The 20287-nt window shown below is 37.8% G+C and overlaps 1 protein-coding gene across 1 annotated transcript in view; it reads left to right on the forward strand.

Annotated features, from left to right (window-relative positions):
- The first annotated feature begins 12296 nt into the window (after positions 1-12296).
- LOC129246227 (uncharacterized) overlaps positions 12297-20287 on the forward strand; it is a 47194-nt gene continuing 39203 nt past the window's right edge. Inside the window, exon 1 of the mRNA XM_054884873.1 lies at positions 12297-12858. The gene's annotated coding sequence lies outside the window, so the exon portion shown is untranslated. The remainder of the gene's footprint in view (positions 12859-20287) is intronic.

Here is a 20287-nt window from a genome sequence, read left to right on the forward strand (position 1 = left end):
AACGCAGAAAGTGGCGATGGTTAGGTGGCACGCTTAGAAAGCCACCAGTTAACATCACGAGAATGGCACTGGACAGGAACCCGCAAGGGAGCAGAGGTCGCGGTCGACCAACAAAACACTTGGAGAAGGTCGATGCTGTGCGAACTAGCAGATGCCGACATCTTATGGGACGGTGCAAATACAACAGCACAGAACCGGGTACAACGGAGGAATCTTGTCGAGGACCTATGCTCCCGAGAGGAGTGAATAAGGAAAAAAATTCAATCAGTAACAACAACAACAAGCAGTAGCTGCTATGGCTATCGGCTCAGGTCAAAGTTTATTTGTTTAGTAAATTGAAAACTTTGCGTCATTTGCGTCGATTTTTTTATATTTTTGCGTTATGACATTCTTCCAGCAAACGGGTGATATATGTGTACAACTTTGGTATATTTACTTCTATATAATACTTATTTTTCTTTCGTTTCTCTGAACAAATTCATATTTAATGAACACTTCGCCTCCCGTCCATTGCTATCACAACGCACGTAATGGCATTTCTATGAAAGCTGCCGTAAGCCCGGCTATCGAGGAGTCAATGAAGTGAGCCATGTTTGAGTGAATCTTTTCAAAAAAGCACTACTGTTACTAGTACTTTGTTTGCCGTGAGTGTTTGCAATCAGTGCAGAGCATTGTGCAGAGAGGACAATTGCTCCTTTTAACAATAAGACTCTCACAAAACACATTGGCATGCACAGCCGAAAGTTCACCACCGAAATCGGCCGAAAGCACAAAGCCGCCAGCAGCAACAGTCGCAAACACTGCCGCGCATGCGAATACAATCAGTTGCAAAGCAGTTGGCGTGGTGAGCATACGTGCATATGAGCAGTTACGGGCAGTGTTTTGGCAGGCAATCAAACAAGCAATCGAGCTGTGAGGCAGGCATACGCGCACGTTCGTCGCTTAAGTCTTTCGTATGTTTTCACTTTTCACTTAACGGTGTGATACGAGCGCCGGCTATCTGATGTATGTATGGATGTATGCATGTATGGAGATGTGTACATTCTAACGTTTGTGAGTGGCTTAGCAAACAGCTAAAGATGTGCCGATGATACATTCTTGTTAACACAACGAGACAAGCCAGTGACGAGCTATTCACGATATTGGCATAAATTAACTGTTGCCTTTGCGGTAATTGCTAAAAATAGACCAGACGCAGAGCGGGGTGCAAATAAATAAATAAATGTTTTTTTTCTCATTTCTTTAATGCCATATGTAAAGTGCGTGTTGTAATTAGCGCTGATGCGTTGAACAGGTGGCATGCGCGGCAGCCTACAAAAGCGCTGAGAAATTGGCCAGCGTTGCTTGTGTGACAAATAATTAAAAAGCAATTAAAGCGTTGAGTTGTAGAAAAAGAAAGGGGCAAAATGTGTTGCTAAAAGAGTTTGAAGTAAGTGAAAAGAACAAAATGCAAATAAAAAGGAAACAAATGCAAAATAAATACAATTATTGTTGAAAAATGTGAGTTTTTTGCGTGTGAAATTCCAACTTGATTTAAATTTTTTTTTCGTTTCTTTTTAAATAAAATTACCTTGCAACTGTTGAACTTTTTTTTATTCTTTTTCCCTGCTCTAATTGCGTGTGACTTTGTAGCACAACAATAAAAAAGAGTAGCGAATAACAATGACACCCAAAAAAAATGTATGAGAAAAAGTGCGTCCAAAAGTCATAATGCGTTATTAAACCAGCGCAAGTGTCAAGTAAAAACAAACAAAGTAACACAATCCAAAACTAAAACAATTTAGAAAACTATAAACTCATTAAGAAGTTGTACAAATTGAAGTGGAAAAGTCAGCGGCAATTTATTATCGTAAAAATTGTTACAGCTTAATAAAAATGAATTCAGTCAGTTGGTCAGCCATGTGGATAGCCGTTTAGCCAGCCTGCATGGCTTACTGCAGGGGACACTTAAACTTACTTACAAACTGACTATAGCGCAGGAGACAGTGCAGCTTACCAGTGAAGTCATCTCGTCAGCACCTCAAACGACAACTCCGCCTCACTCACACGCTTACGAATTTAAATAAATACAAACATCAACTTTGCTATGGCTTTCGACTCACGTTCTTGTCAATGGTTTATGCAGGCAAACATTCATATAAGTTGATGTGTCAGGGACGGCCCAAGAGGGTTGAGAAGGGGGTGCATCAACATTTAATGCCCGTGCATAGCCTTTATTTGCAAATATAGGGTGGGCCATGTAAAATTTGCCTTTTGAATCGGCTATAAAAAAAAAAAAACTAATCAATATTTTTTCAAACTTTTTTTTTTTATTTTGAAGGTTGAACATTGTCATTTATGAATGAAAAATAATATCGTTCAAATGACTGCCACGACTGGCTTTACAGTAGGCCATTCGATCAACCCAGTTTTTAAGCACATTTTCGATTGTTTGGGCTCCAATTTCATGAAAGACAATTTCGATTTTGTGTTTTAAAGCATCAATCGTCTCTGGATGGTTCGCATAGCATTTGTCCTTAACGGCTCCCCACAAAAAATAGTCCAACGGGCTTAAGTCACAACTCCGAGGCGGCCAATTGATATCGGAATTTCGGCTGATTATTCGGTTTTCAAAAACGGTAGCCAGAAGTTCGAGTGTAACTTTGGCAATGTGACAAGTTGCACCGTCCTGTTGAAACCAAATTTCGTCTATGTCATCCTCTTCAATTTTTGGAAACAACTCGTTGAGCATGTCACGGTAACGCTCGCCATTTACTGTAACCGCGGCTCCTCGCTCATTTTTCAAAAAAAAAAAAATGGCCCGATGTGGCCGCCAGACCAAAAACTGCACCAAATAGTGACTCGTTGTGGATGCATTTGCTTCTCTACAGTAACGTGTGGATTTTCTGAGCCCCAAATCCGACAATTTTGCTTATTGACGTAGCCACCGATGTGAAAATGAGCTTCATCAGAAAAGAAGAAGAAGACTCATCACTTTGGAAATAGGTTTTCAATATTTACCAATTTTGTTCAAGCGTATAGCGTCCCATTTCGTAAACGTCAAACCTTTAAGTAAATTATGAATACATTTGACATGTCATTTGTGTTACCATTCTCAAAAAAATAGGTGGTTCAAAAAGCAAACGCTATATGGCCCACCCGTTATGTTTGATGGCTCATAATTCATTTTTACTTATAAACACTTCCCGTTGCTTGGCCAGCATTCAGTCCGTACAAACGATAACTCACGGGAAACTTTAGATATCTGAATGAAAGGTGGGTTAGTACTGAAAATGGGACATCAACACACCCACCTATGAAGGTGATTTTCAAAAATGAGAAAGTATAGTGTTGTTGTTATTGTTGTTGAAGTGGTTGCGTATTTCTGCTGAAATAATTCTAATTAGCGACTAGCACCGTTTTAATATCACTGTCCTCGTATGATGTCTTGTTTCTGGCGGTTTTTTTGGTTTTGTCAGATCCTTCCCTTAAGTCAAATTCATTATGTGAGATCCAAGTAAAGCATCAAATTCGTTATCTCGATGTCTGGGATCTCATTAATTTGCTGTAAGAAAGATTTACCGAAAGATCGAAGTCGTGCCCTAGCTAGCCCTGGACATTACCATAAGTAGTGAAAAAGACTTTCCTTCACCCCTTCCGCTTGACAGCTTCTGCAGATGGAATTGAAGGGGAGCTTGAGTCTGGCTGCATGATCCTCAAGTTTCCTCGGGGAAAGTCCCCGGGCCTATGATAGAAAGTATCAAGGCGTAAAAAGGTGCAAAAGTCAAAAATTTGTGCTTCACCTATATTCCGAGGAAATCCGCCAAACGATCTAAACAAAAGAAAGTATGATATTTTAGAACGCGAAGCAAACCTCATTGATTGTTCAAGAATGTAAGAAGAAGCTTATTTCTATCGCAAGACAGAAACGGGCTTGTACTTATATGGGTTCCACGACTCCTCGGTGTTCAAGGAAACGAAAATGCCGATGAATTGGCCAACCGTGGTTCAGCGGCCAGAGCCAATAATCGGAACCAGTTCCGCAGGAATCTTGAATTGGATCAGCGATTATGTATGCAATTTACATAAAGAGCGATGGTCCGGTGTAGAACGCAGCAGAACTGCAAAGGGTTTTGTGGCAAGTCCGAGAAAACTGTCAAACTTTCTGCTTCCGTTGATGGTCGGCTTGATTAGAGGACACAACCCATGGGGTCAGCATATGACCATCATTGGAATCATTGAGGACCCAATGTGCCTGTTTTGCTTGGAGGAGACGGATAGCACAGAGCACTTTCTCTGTGCTTGTCCTGCCTTTGCTAGAGCAAGGCTACGAGTTTAGGGTTCCTATGTCGTGAGAATGAGTAATATTTGTTCTCTAAAACTGTAGGATATTTACAGATTTGCCAAAGAATCTGGAAAATTCTCAAAGGACTAACTACCTCTGTCGCTGTCTCTATTCTTTCCCATCTCTTTCTCTTATACGTTTCTCCTTGACTATCTACCCAGAGCTTTAAATACAATGGACTTTTTAGCCTGAGTGTTTTAGGAGCCCCCAAATCTCTTGATGCTCTCAAATTTCAATTTTGTTCAGTGATTAGTAAAGCCGATTAGAAATTGTGAAGATAGTTCAAACCCTGTTTTTACTTGTATCAAGCGACTGCACTGCACAAAAGCATGTAAGATGATTGAATTATGACACATGATCCTAGTCCAATTTTTCATGATCTGTAACTGAAATTTCAGTATCAGCTCTTTAAAAAAAAATATAAAACACAAGTCTTTTTATAAAAAAACACTAATGTTTAACACTTTGGAGACGACTGTCGGTATATAGGCACCCAAGCCGTTTTACCGTTCTGGACGCGAGTCAGCATATAACCGCACAAATTAGTTCTTAGCTACAAGGCTCGCGACGTCTTTCGTTCTGAGCCATAAGATACGCATAGAATTAGTAAAATAGTCACTTTTCATTCGAAGACATTAGGGGCCATTACGATGAAGTCTTATCTTTCCTGTAATGTAAACTTACGATGTGAGACGACGGTAGAGTCAGAACCAATTTCAGTTCTTCGATTCAGTATCTCAGTGTCACTGCCAGAGGAACCAGCAGGTTTTTTATATATTTTATATTTTATCCTACGCACGATGGCTAGGCGATCTAGAGATGATACGTTAGATAGTGACAGTTCTGACACAATTTTACTTTGAATCTGATAAGACGGAAGATGACGGCATTACTTCGTCCAGTGGAAGTGAAATCCGTGCAATAAGGAATCCACTCAGGCATTTCAACATTAGCAGTGATAGCAGTTTGTTTATAATTATTTTTTGATTTTATGAAACTTTTTTCTTGTGTTAAATAAAGACTTAGTTTTTAAAACATTCAACGTATTTATTTTTTTTACTGCGCACTCCAATACCTCTCCTCCTCAGTGACGCTCGCCCATTGAGCGCCTCCGTCTCCAAAGGGTCATAGATAATCATATATTTTTTAGTTTTTAAGTTGAAAAAAACTTTCTTTTCTGCGATTTTCTTTTTAAGCTGAAGGCAGACAGCTGTTGTGAATGCTCCAACCATAGCCAGCCACCATGTGTGCGTTCCAGTAGCCCTGATAGCGTGCCTCCCTCGTACGAAGGCCCTGGTGGAACGGCTCTTCTTGTTCTTCACTTAGATCCCCAAGATTGGAAGGGAAATACAGGTAGTTGAGGTGGCAGAGAAATATTGAGGACTTTGAAAGTGACTCATTAGTTTTTCGACGTGTTGGGAATAATCAGAACTTTGTTTATTCTCCAATAAATTTTGAACAAGCCAAACAAATTCATTCCATGCGTTTTTCTCGACCTCTGCCATGTAGAATTTGAGTCTTTTATTAAAGATCTTGTCTGTGGATCATCAAAAATTCCTGTTTTTATCTTATCTGCACTTAGTTTTGGAAACTAGCGCTTTCGGACTACGCCAATCTTTTTTAAACTAATGTTTTGTTTTAGCTCTACTTTCCCATAAGCAAAGAAAACAGGAATACTTTCCCATCTGGCAATCTAATTTCCGGCAAGCAAGGGCAGCACAACACAACACAGTATTACTGGGGTTTCTTTGAGTAAAAAAATGGACTATAAAATACAAATACCTGCCAGGAAAGATTGGCAGACCAGAGTCGTATCAGATGATACTGGTCACCATATTTACACTGACGGCTCAAAAAAGGACAATGACACTGGATCGGGAGTGCACTCGGAACAATTATCTTTAAATTTCTCCTTTAGACTCCCAGACTGGTGTAGCGTCTTCCAAGCTGAGATCTACGCCATAGACAAAGCAGCAAAAACAATAAGACTAATGGACTTACCTCCGGCAAACCTTATTATTTTTGTTGATTGGTGGTCTCTGATTATTAACTGTAGGCTCTCCAAAGCGCGCTGGCCAAAACTGAATATTAAAAGGACAAAATGTCTGCTTGGATTCAATAGATCAACTATCGGAGTCCTCGCAGATGTTATAACGGGCACCCAAGTCAGTAGAATGTGTGTACCTCACAGTGACTTCTGCAGGAGTTGAGAAAATGAAGAAGAAATTGAGCCGGTACAACACCTCCACTGTGAATGTCCTGCACTTCAAAGAAGCCGAGCCAAATATCTTGGCGATTATTTCTTTGAACACCTGAGGAGTTTGCAAATTGTCTCACTGTTTGTGACTTTCTTAAAAATAGTGACTTTAAGCAACTTATAATAGTTTGGGGATGGAAATCAAATGTAGGTATTACAACGGGTCTTAGGGCCACCGAATGTCTTGCCTTAGACAAGCAGCCTGGCTAACCTAACCTAATTTATGGTAAAACATTCCATTACTAACCGTTAAAATAAAGCCTTGATAGTTGTTTGGGATATGTAAAAAGATGATAGAGTAAATACAGAGCAGTGAGTGAAGGCCAATAATTTCATGTTCATATATACTGACGCAAGAGCTCAGACTATTGACGGCCATTGAAGTTTGAGAGCTAATAGAAACTTGGACAGACAGATACGTAATACCTCACACAAACTTTTTTTCACTTTTGAAGATTAGTTTAAATAAACAATAATATAATTTTTACACCGCATGCATTCTTGATTTGTGTTTCTTCCAAGCTTCTCCTTCAATTGTGGCTTGCTCGTCGTGTTGTCGCACAATTTGAAGCTGCTTCCGAACTACAGACTGAGTGTCCTCTCTACAGCCAGGAGCGAGGGAGATATTAACTTTTTCTCCTATAGTCAAGTCGCGATCAAGGCTCTGACGACGGCATTGCGCAGAACGAAACTAGTAAACTCCTGTACGAGGAGATCAAATCTCTTGGGTGTGCAGGTAACATTTCTCTGATCTGGGCTCCAGGACATAGGAACATAGAGAGAAATGTAATTGCTGATGGGGTTGTCAGGAAGGGGTCGACTGAATAGGTCTCAGATACCTCCTATCCCGTCATCGGCATCCCCCTGAATGTTGTTAAATTGGAACTGCAGAACTTATTTCTCAGAAAAGCGCAGAAAAGATGGAGCTCCATTTCTTCATGTGGTATTTCGAAAACCCTTTGGCTCCAGTACAATATACGAAGGACTCAGAAAGTCCTGGAGACTCCACGTCATTAAATTTGCAAACTCTTAGCTGTGTTTACTGGTCACTGGACGATCGGCATAAACGCGGAAAAGCTAGGGTTATCATCTAACCCCCATTGCAGAAGCTGTGCGGACCTTTCAGAGGAGGAGACTGTTCAGCACTTTCTCTGCAAATGTGCAGGTTTGGAAGCTAGACAATTAAGATCACTGGGTGCTCCTTTCTTCGACAGCCTGGGGCAGTGCGCCATCCTAAATCTCATCAACTTTCTCTATTACGTCAACAGCTCTGGCTGGCTGTAAATATCTGCCTGTTGGAGGTCTCTTAATGGTATCAAAACGGCACTTTAGTGCTACTTGAGGAGTGCCAGACTGGCATTTCAACCATTTCACATACTTACCTAAGGCAAATTGTGGATTCGTACCTGCTTATAAGCTATGAAAGCTTTCACAGCCGAAAATAAAAACTTACTCCGACCCCTTCATGGACCTGCCACTGTACGTGCTTGTAAAATTATATACGTACGTATATTTGTACATGAAAGGGCAAGCATTCGCTGACTACCATAAATACATACATCATATATGAATTTCGAATGCTTAATTCCTTGTGACTAAGCGTTGAATAATTTCTACGACGCGCGTATAAACCGCGAGACGCTACAGCGTGTCTGACAACAATTGTAAAGAAAACAACAATAAATACAAAGTAGTTTGACACGCCTTCCCCAATGAATAAACATACATACATACATACATGTGTCTATCGTGCCAGTATATATGTATATCTGCATGTGTACGTATGTATGCATATACCCAGCTTAAAGTACGATATGATTGATGCCGGTATCGGTCAAATGTATGTACGTACATCGATTCTATGAAGTGTAAGCCCGCATATGTTTGTAATCCGTATGTTTTTAGTAGTACATACATACATGCATGTACAGCTATAATTGCATTTGTACCGGCGTGCTGCTGAGATAATTTCGCCACCATTTCTTTAAGAAATAAAAACAACAGTAGAGTTAAATAAAATTATGCACAAAAAGCGGCAAAGTTGCTTCAAGTAGATATCAATTCCGTCTAATAATTGGCTGCTTGACAGGTTTTCGGTGGTCAGGACGCTTCAGTTTTCAGCTATTAAATGTTAATAAATCAAGAAATGCAAGAAAGATGAGACCAACTAAAAACTCTTTTTTTTCATTCCCGTCAGCTTGCAGGGAGGGCTGCACACACATTAACGTTAATTTGTTGATCAATAAACTAAAAGAAATTTTAATTTTTTTTTAATGTGAATGTTATAGAAATTTCATTGCGCTGGTTATAAAAAAAAAAAACAAAAAAAAAATTATTGAAAAAAAATTTCGTTTTGTTAATTATCGGAAAAGTTTGTTCACAAAAATTTGGCTATCAAAAAAAAAAAAACACTCACTATTAAAAAAAAATATCGTTTTGTTAATTATCAGAAAATTTTGTCCACAAAAAATTGTTTTTTTTCTGATTCTCGAAAAAAAGTTATCAACCAATTTTAGGTCTTTGTTAGTAATTGCATGCTTAATATACGGCGGCATAGCCGAATGAGTTTATTGCGTGACTATCATTCGAAAGTGCACGGGTTCGAGTACGCGGGCATGCAACACCAAAGAGTTGTTTCTAATAGCTGAAAAAGCTGGCATGAAAAAGCTCCTCATAAAAAGCGATCTGTCGAGCGGGAGCGGCTTAAAACTGTACCGTAGTTCCCGCCATTTGTGGAAACACACACCACACCCCGTTACTTTTTACTACGCCCAATATACTGTGTTGCATAACTAAAGGGTTTTCCAATAAGAGGTTTTACTTTAATATTCAAAGAAAAATGCTATTTTTTTATATAAATGATCGGATGTTTATTTCATTATAAAGGGGAAGGTATGTCATTAATAGTGGAAAATAACATCAGGCAAATGACCATCACGACCACGCTTACAGAACAATATCCTTTCATGACATTTTCCATAACCGAATTGCAAAGTGGTTGCCCTATGTCTTCGATAGCCTCACGTGTTCCATCTTTGAGGTCCTTGAGTCGATCCTGGGGTGTTGGCTTAGATCTGCTCTTTCACGCCCTAAAGAAAAAAGTCACAAGGTGTTAAATCACAAGATCTCGGTGGCCAATTGTGATCACCTCTTCGAGAGATAACACGGTCCGAAAACTTTTCCCGTAAAAATCAATGGTTTCGTTGTTTGTGTGGCACGTAGCGCCGTATAGTTGAAAATACACGTTGTCCAGATCAATACCATCCAATTCCGGCCATAAAAAAATCATTAATCTCTCGATAGCGCAATCCTTTCAGTTGTAACACCTGTTATTGGAAAACCCTATGCAGCACAAGAATTTATTGACAAGTTTTTATCATTTTTTTGTCTTTCTTATTTAATTTTTAGTAATTTTATTTATCAAATAGTTTATTCTCCTACAAAAACTATGTACAAATTCGAGAATGACAGAAACAAGATTGCACCCATCAGAGAGTGCGTGACGTCACATTAATGTAGTTGTGCAGAGTTGCCAAACCCTTTGATCTTCGCAATAAATTTTGGGCTTTTCTATCCCAAAATGGGAATATTTTTGATTTTAGTGTTGTTTCTCTTTTTAATTTAAAGCTACCAAAATTAGAAGTTAAAAACAAAAAAATTTATAATTACATAAAAAAAGGCTAAAAGAGGCCACTCTTGCATTTAAAGCTTATGCTGAGAAGATTTCAGTGCTATTGAAAATTTGTTAATTCTTATAAACCTGGTAATCTAGTCACACTGATCATCGATTGCATTAGGATGACGTCACGAAAATCAGCTGATATTATCTAATTTGCGGAGAGCAAAGTAAAGGTATCTCATTATTCTCTCCATCCTGATAAATGTAAGTTTGAAATTTTTAAAAATGAAAAAAAAAAAAAAATCAAACAATGTTTATAAAAATTTCACACTTTTTAATAAGAAAAATTTCGAGTATGCAGTAATAGCCCATTGAGTTTTGTTACTCATCGAAACGAGGATGCAGTAAACCCATTGTTTCACGGAGTGTATGGCAAGTAGCGCCGTTTTTTTGGAAGATCAATTTCCGGTATCGCATCATTAAAATGTCAAAAAAATTGTCAAAGCTCAACGCGATTTCGAACTTGCACTTTATTATATTAAAATTTAATGGGCTATAAAACTACACACTCGAAATTCTGCAAAAAAATCTGATAAAAAGTTTGAAGTTTTGGTGAACATTTTTTAATTTTTTTTTGTATTTTATGCAAAGTTTGAAATTTTAATTTATATCTTTTCAATACCAGAATGAACCATATTTTTGGTTTAAGTATTTAGCACAAAGTTTAGAACTTGGATTTATGTGTTTTTGTAGAAGAATAAACTATATTTTCATAAACAAATTATTAAATCTAAAGAAGAAAGAAATAAGTTGTCGAAACTTGTCAATAATACCTGTTTTATAGTTATTTAACCCATTTCTCTAAAGCTCTGCGTTGGCGATCACGGGCTTTCCTACAAGGTGAAGTCCAAAATAAACAAGACTGGACTAAAATAGAAACGACAGGAGCTTTGTAGTGTTTCAGGTCATTGACCGACAGGAAGGTCCTTCAGGATGTCGGTAAAAGTCTTTTGGACCGCAAAACGTTTTTCATGGCCAAATGTAATGGTAGAAGTCACAGGGAGCCATATCAGCTGAATACGGTTAGTGATGAATGGTTAAAATGCGACTTCTAGTCAAAAAATTCAGTCACAAAAGTGGATCGAGATGGTGGATTATCATGCAATAAGCGCCAGCTTCCTCCTTCGCGGTATTCAGGGCGAATTCGATGAATGCGATGCAGCACACGCTTCAAAACGCCAAGATAGAAAATTGCATTGAAGGTTTGGTCCATTGGCAAGAACTTCTTGTGGACAATTCTCTTGGAATCCTGAAAACAAATGAGCATCGACTTGACTTTGACTTCTCCAAACGCGAGTTTTTGGGTGGTAGCTCGTCTGGGGCACCATTCGGCACTTTGACGCTTAGTTTCAGGTTCTTGTTGGAGACACAACGTTTTATCACAAGCTCCAATATTGTTAAGGATGATCACGTCTTTTCTCCCCTTTTCAATGAGGTCTTTAAATGTTGAATTCTGAGCAATTTTGGGTCCTCAGTTAACTTTAGAGGATTGAAACGTGCAAAGACCTCTCGTAAGCCCAAACCTCTCGTTAGATGCAATAATTTCGCTTCCACTGAACCGAATGTTACCAAGCTTTTACTGGAAGTCAGCTAGGGAAGTAACTTCCAACGCACTGACTCATTAAAAAGATAACGCCATCAAAAACATTTTTATGACGCCAGTCTTGCTTATTTTGGATATCACCTAGTATTTTGAAATCATTTCCGCCTAGCATTGGAATCTGAGATTTGTGCGCAAATTCTTCCTTGGATGCTATGTTTCGGTCTTCCAAGCTAAAAATATGTACTGGACATTAGTATACGTGCCTAAAGGGGAAGCAAAGTTAACCCGAAATTATTCTCGGATTGAAATTTCTCTTCATTTTCAACTAATTCCATATCTAATAGCCCTGCTTTTTTTGCCTCTTTAATATTGTGAATTAAAAAATACAAAAATATATAGAGGAAAAAATTACAGAAATATTTAAACATTTGAAATTTTCGTAAAACAAAAATTGCATCTAAAACTAGTTTCAATAATTAGCGATTGAACAAAAACTGCAACAACAAATTATATAAAAACTCGTAAAAACTACAATAAATACCTGCATACTTAGAGAATTTGTTGGAATAACGAATATGAAATGTGCAAAACGATAATGAGATCACGAGTATAAATCCTAATAAAAGAATAGTACGAGCAAAACACTACAATTTAGTACCAGCAACAGCAACAACAGGAAAGCAATAAAAAATTAATTGCCGTAAAGTCGTAATTATTGTACTAACAACAAAAACGACAACGACATTTTTCTGCTACATTACGCCATTCCCTGATAGGTCTTGCAGACACAGTCGCAAAACCTACGAACATTAGTTGACGCCACATCCTACAACTCAGTGCAACGCGAAGTAGCTGTCGTGCCTTCCTGTGAACACTACATTAATGTAAACACTGAGCGGCAATTCGATTGTGTATATCTGTGCTTGTGTGTGTGAGTGTGTGCGCGTATGGAATGCGTTCACTCAACACCATCAGTGACATATAACGAAGGCAATAACAGCGAACATATCACAACGACACATTGCGGCAACCATAACGCACAACGAAAGTGAAAGGTAATTTGTAACTTTTTCTCCACATAAACTTATTTCATTAATTCATTTCTTCAGACAACTGTACACAAACGTATTTGCACATAAACTCATTCATACATACATTCATACACGTACATAAATACATATAAATACCATACAAATATACACAGATGCCTGGGTGACTATTTAGATTGTGAGATTAGTTATGAAAATAGAAATAAAACAAAAGCATGAAATGCGCATAGTTCCGTGACTCTGCTCCTGACAAAACCTTGAAAGTACATATATAAGAAGAGAAGTCCAGTAAAGGCAATGAAAAAAAATTAATGAAAATTGTCCAATAAAATTTTTTTCTAAAAATTCACCCAAAGCGAATCTATTAAAGTTGTCCAGTCCAGGAGTCCTGTAAAGTCATTGAGAAAATTTCAAGAAAATATTCCAATAAAATTTTATGAAACTAATTTTTTTTACTAAAAATTCACCCAAGGCGAATCTATTAATGTTGTGCAGTCTAGAAGTCCAGTAAAGGCATTGAAAGAAAATTGTCTAATAAAATTTGAAGTAACTAATTTTTTTTACTAAAAATTCATCTATTTTGATTTGATTTGCTTTTTTTATTCGCCGTGTCCATCTGGATGTCAGTATAAAATGAAATGATGTAAAGTCGTTCCATGTCGGTTGTGCAAAGTAGTTCGTGCTTTTCTTTTCCTTTTTCTTTTGTCTTGAGATTTCAATACACAAAACATTGTTGTTGGGCCACCTTTAGCCTTCCCTTGGCCACCTCTTTCAAAACTTTTGGTTGAGCACCCGAATCTGCTCTTTTTTTGTCCTGTTTGAGTATCCCTTTTAAAATATTCGATCCATAAATTGATAGAAAATTTAATTTTAGGAAGCTACCTGAGAGCTCAAGTCGTTAGCTATAATGAAAATATATGAAATTGAATTCAGAAATATGTTAGAAATGAAAAAGCCACTCTGGCCAGACCCGGGTACCCAACGGAGGATTAAGGAATATGTCTCGAATTCTTCCAAAAAATTGTTGTCTAATAAAATTTCGATTTTGTCACAATTTTTTTTGATAAAAAAACGTTTTCCTAAAATGGTTGCCTAACAAAATTTGTTTTTTTTTTTTCAAAATATTTTTACTAAAAATTCATCCAAAAAATCGTTATCCGACTCCAAGGCGTATTTGAAGAAGTTGGTATGATTAGAGTAGTTGATTTCCTCTCTTCCTTTGGCCTTTAATTTAGAAATTCCAGTAAAACGGAATAATTGAATGACTGAAAGTCTTTGTTGCTGCGTTATCAATTCGCGATAAACAAAATTTATTTATTTGTCATTCATTTCATTCTTCTATTCTCTTTCCCTAGACAGTTCTAATTTAAATTATTAAAATTGTTCGAATCCCACCATCTTGGATCTCCTTCTCCATCTCCTTGTCCGCTTCCTTTTAGAAATTACTAAGGCGCATTCATTGAAGGTGGTGGCACTAGACCAACAACAATATTCTATACGTTTGACTGTCAAAACAAAGTATTGGCAAAGTCGATAACAAAGAACGAATGCGCCTTGTTTCATTCTGAGCTGGCAGCCACATGGACACGGCGAAAGAAAAAAAAAACAACAAATCAGGTGATTTACTAGCTCCACCTTTAATAGATTCGCCTTGGAAATTACATTCATTCTCGCCGCTGCACTTTTATTTTTGTAACTATTAAAGGCGGCCGCCTTAGCCGAATGTGTCGGTTTATGACTAAGATTCAGTAGTGTCCGAGTTCGAAATCCGCTAAGCGCATGAAACTCCAAATGATAGAAAAAGTTTTTTCTAATAGCGGCAAGCCCTCAAGTGTATTTTTGGTTTGAAAAAAAAAAAACGTCATAAAGAACCGTCTGCCGTTCGGAGACGGCCTAAAACTGTAGGTTTGTTCACTGGTGGAAGAACGTGCGCCATAAATAGGAGGAGGAGCTCGACCAAACAAACAACAAAAGCGCCAACATATATATAAAGGGTGATCAATTTAGAGGTATCAGATTTTAAATTGAAATAAAACAACGAAAATTTAAATTGATTGGGCAATTTTTATTATTTTTGTGTAGAACCATTTGAGAGATTTATTTTTTAAAGATAATCCCTTTCAAATGTTGGCCGCAACTGCGCCGTAATTCGGCCGTCTGTAAACACCAATTTTTAATGACTCACTGGAGGACCTCGATCGGTCGGTTGGTATCTCGTGAATAACTTTAGTAATGTTGGCTTCCATTGCCTCAATCGAAGCTGATTTATCCACAAAGCATTTAGACTTTACATATCCCCACAAAAAGTGTCCAAAGATAGTGATATCACACGATCTTGGTGACCGATCCACTGGTCCGTGAGGAGAGATAAATTGCACACCAAAACGACGACGCAGTAAATGCATTGTTTTACGGGCTGTATCGCAAGTTTTTTTTGTTCATTCCACTCGGGAGCATAGGACCTCGACAAGACTCAGTCTTGCGTCGTTAATCTATTTTGCTTTTTTTGCAAGTAGCGTCGTCTTATTGGAACCAAATGTTGTGAAGATCACAGGCTTCAATTTCCGACATCAAAAAGTCGTTTAGTATGGTGCGATAGCCTTCGCCATTCATTGGCGTCAGCCTCGTCTTTGAAGAAAGAAGGGCCGTCGTTTCCTTCAGCCCATAGGCCGCACCAAACGGTAGCTTTCAATGGATGTAATGGCTGTTGTTGAATGGCTTTGGGTTGCTCCTCAGCCCGAATTTGGCAATTTTTGCCTTTTGACGTATAAGCCAAACATGGGCCTCATCGCTGAACAAAATTCGGGTGAAATGCGCGATGAACACTTTTCAAAGAGCGTCGATTTTCGTAATAAAATTTGTAAGGCGATTTGTTGATGCGTAAGTCTTTCCATGATAAAATGTCAATGAATACTGAAAACTGAATACTTAGTTTGACAGTAGTCACGCGTGATCTGTCAAAAAAACCCTCTGGGAAGAAGTACCTCTTATCTGATCACCCTTTACGAGGATTTTACAGTGACAAAGTTTGCCACTTTTTCGCCAAAGGTGCAAGTAAGCTTATTGCTGCACTCTCGCCTTCATAATGCACATCGAAACAAAACATTGCGCGAAACTTTTAAAGAGCTAATATTTTTTTTTATTTCATTTTTTTTATTGCAACTTCGAACAACACAATTCACGCGCAAATAACACATGGCTCTGTATCAGATATCGTCACAACTGTATACTTTCCAGCTAAAATGTTAACTAGCATCAAACAGCGTTACCAAGTCTCACAATGTAAATAGCGGCCCTCGTGTAACTCACATTTCATATTTCACGCAATTCATCATATATAGCTTACACTGCTTTGATATACTAATTTTATAAAGGAGCTTTTTCATGCTTTATTATTACATCGCTAGGCGAAGGCATTATTCAAATTTAAATCACAACAATAAACCCGTAAGTGGAATAAAACGAAGTGAAATGAAAATGATTCAAAATCACACATTAATACCACCCATTTATTGTGGTGTAATTCGATGTATAGGTACCGTTACAGGCGCAGTCACAAAGCCGCATAATCGCATAATCGCCTGACTGACTGTCTGCCTGGCATCGTAGGCCACTCATACATGAGTTATTGCAATCGGTCGCCTCGTTCGTATTAGCATTCCAATAAATGCAAAAATTAAACTATGCATAAATGCATGAAAACACATAAATCCATAATACCACGCAGACAATTGATAGCCGTACAAAGCGTATAAATTAGGGATGTGCATTTTTTCAATTTTTACGAACGCGGAATTTTTAGGAAAATAACCAAAGAAAATAGCGCGGGAGGGAAAATAACCAAACAAGTGGAAAAGGGAAGAAGGGCTATGGATTAGAGAATGACGAGCAACAGTGGCTAATTACTTTCGTATTAACCACTTCAAGCTACTGAAGAAATTCACCAGGTGAGTGAAATTTAAACTCGCAATATCCGCGGGTGCAGTAAAAAATGAGAGCGCGGATGTCTAAATCTTCGCATGATGAGAGCAGGGCAGCTGAGAAGAAGATGCCGAGATGATTTCACGTCATCTTCGCGCCAAGTGAAGCAATCTCAAGTCTCACTGCATGGACACCTAACGGACAATATCCGGTAAGGATACCCACCAAATTCGAGATCTGCGGTTTTGTTAGCCTTAGAAGTTCATTCGAGCGCTCTCGATCTATCCGTGGCCAGAAGGGTCTCCCGATTTTACACGTTTGCGAACTAGCCCAGTCCCAATCCCCTCATTTTGCGGTGAAACTATCTCCAGAGTCCTCTGCCTAGCCAGCTCATCATATATTTTTTAATCTCGTACAATTGAGGCAGAATAGCGGAAAGTAGGTGGTTTTAATACAAATTATTTTATGTTAAAATAAAAAATCAAGCAATTTAGTGAAATCTTTTACATTAAATGCATACATATGAATGCATTACTTTTATATTCAAAAAAAAAACAAAAACAAAAACGTTCAAAATATTTTTCTAAAAAGTTCAATTGCTCTTTCAGCTCCCATTTCATATGCTTCGAAAAAATTTACAAATCTTGAAAATTATTTGCCTGCAAACTCGAGATTTTCGGGACCGAAATTCACACCCCTAGTTCACATACATATACATATGTACTTAAGTTAGATTGCTAACACATCAAATGCTGGCAAGCAGCGGTTGCTAATGGCTTTATTAAATTTATGCGAACTTTTCTTAATATCTCAATTCATTCAAAGTGGCATGAAAATTCAAATAACTCAAATATTTCATTTATTCAATCGCATTTCTGCGGGCCTGCACTAATTCAACACCTCACTTGACGCGGCTTCAATCTATTCATGAAGTGTAGTATTCATACTCTCATATTTACATACATATATATTTGTGTGTACCTGTACGGGCATGCAATATAAAATTTACTCAGAGCATAATATTAGCATTGTCATTGAACTCGCGCATTTACAAGGTGCGCACTCATTTCACCTTATCACCTCTGCTCTATTTACATATGTGTGCGTGTATAGTATGTTGCTCTGCTTGCACACACGTATCAAATTAAGGCACACGCAATTCTTCAGCATACGTTGGCTCATAGCGCTTCGGCTAATGCTGCAGCTCATCATTGTCATCATCGTTTGGCGCATCACTACACACCCGAATCACTACACGGCCACACAGACACACGTATCTGTGTAGGTACTTGGTTATAGCATTTAGTTGTTTTTGTTTGTTATGCGCTGAGTGGGATTATGAAACTGCAGCATGCCATCATAGCAATCTTATGTTGTGATCGCGTTGACATCAACTTTTGTGGTAACGCACTGTGCATTGCTTTTTAGTAGAGGTACACTTTATGCCATCTTTCACTCAGTTTTCTTATTTTAGAAGAAGTTACTGATTTGGAATCGCTTTAATTGTGTGTGTGTGTGTGTCACGTCAATAAATGATCAGATGAGTGTAATTGAGCCAATTTGTAAATCATCAAGTCATCAGCCAAACACAAGATAGTCTATGAGCGACTGAAGTCGGATACTTTCAGATACACTTTCCTGAACATTAAAAAAATGTATTGTAGTACTTACTACCGATGACTTCGAATACTTAAATATTTTAATAAATAAAAGTTATAGAAATTGTTTATCCAATAATAGGCGCCCCTCGGCAGGCCGTGGAAAATAATGAACATCTACTACTTTTCCTGCCTCCACTCAAAAATTTTTTTTTTGTTTTTATTTAGATAAAATGGCTTTTCCAAAACAAAATATGATGATTAATAAATTAGTTTGACGAAAACGAAATCATTATTTTTGTTTAAAAATTTTGCGTAAATGTTTTAAAACATTTAGCATCGATCCTTAACTCCTGGACGATGCTACAACTATTAGCATTCCGGTCATCTTCGATTATTTCTGTGATTTTATAGACATTTACGACATTATCGACATTTTCTTTAACTTCAAAAATACCTGAATGGAATTGACGAAACCAAAACTGCACGTAATTATGTTAGTTGTTGCAGTAACGGCACCATAAACTCCATTCGCAATTTCAGCGGCCTGGTTTGCATTTTCGTTTTTATCAAAGAAAAACTCAAAATTGTAAAATGTGCCGAATTTTCTCTTTATTGACTTCCTTGATATTGTTAACACCCTGTAACTCACAACTGAATCGAACCAACGATTTTTTTTAGTGTGAAATATCGCCTTGGCAACGAACGTAAACTTTAACTTGTTTTAATGGATACAGCCATCTACCGAGAAAAATGTACCCTACCCTTTTTTGGGTGTTCGGCCGTGCTCCTCTCCCTATTTGCGGTACGCGTCTTGATGGTTTTTACAAATGGAGGGACCTACAGTTTTAAGCCAACTCCGAACGGCAAATGAATCGATGTTTGAATATAAGGACTTTTGGCTGACCTCATAAAGTAATATATTTTTGTATTTTTTTGTTTTGCTTTGACTGTTATTTCAACGTTACTATTTTTTGTAAGTTTTCTGTTACGAATGCATTTAGTGCTTCGATTACCCATGCATACGTCCGTTAAATAATAGCAAATCGGCAATTAATTTCATTTATTACTGTCTGAAATTAACTATCCATACACAACACACAAACTTATATTTAATTTATATTGATCGTTTCTCATATTTTATATGCGTAAGCATTGTTTTACGGTTAAGCAATTAAATTAAATTTAGCTTGCTTTTTAGGGCAGCCAACCTATTTATTTGCGGCGCTTAAGTTAGTGGCAAATAAAAAACGTTGATTTTAATGCCACTCAGCCATCATTGACAGCTGTAAATACAAATTTAACAAAAAGTTCATGGCGAAAGAAACAACTGAAACCCATTAAAGTCATATTGAACAAATTGGCAAGAAAAAAAATAGGCGAAAAATCAATTTCTGTATACGCTTTAACTTGAAACATATTTATGACAGACGTATATAAAGGGTTTTCCAATAACAGGTGTTATGAATGAACGGATTGCGCTATCGAAAGATGATTGACGATTTTTTATGGTCGGAATTGGATGGATGGATGATCTGGACAACGTTTATTTTCAACTATACGGCGCTACGTGCCACACAAGCAATGAAACCATTGATCTTTTAGGAGAAACGTTTCCGGACCGTGTTATCTCTCGAAGAGGTGATCACAATTGGCCACCGAGATCATGTGATTTAACACCTTGTGACTTTTTTCTTTGGGGCCACGTGAAAGAGAAGATCTACGCCAACAGCCCAGGGTCGACCTTCAAGAACTCAAAGATGGAATTCGTGAGGCTTTCGAGGGCATAGGGCAGCCACTTTGCAATTCGGTTATGGAAAATTTCATGAAAAGGATTATGTCCTGTACGCGTGGTCGTGATGGTCATTTGCCTAATTTTATTTTCCACTATTAACAGCGTACCTTCCTCTTTATAA

This window comes from Anastrepha obliqua, chromosome 4 (genome assembly GCF_027943255.1).
Source record: "Anastrepha obliqua isolate idAnaObli1 chromosome 4, idAnaObli1_1.0, whole genome shotgun sequence".
NCBI lineage: Eukaryota > Metazoa > Arthropoda > Insecta > Diptera > Tephritidae > Anastrepha > Anastrepha obliqua.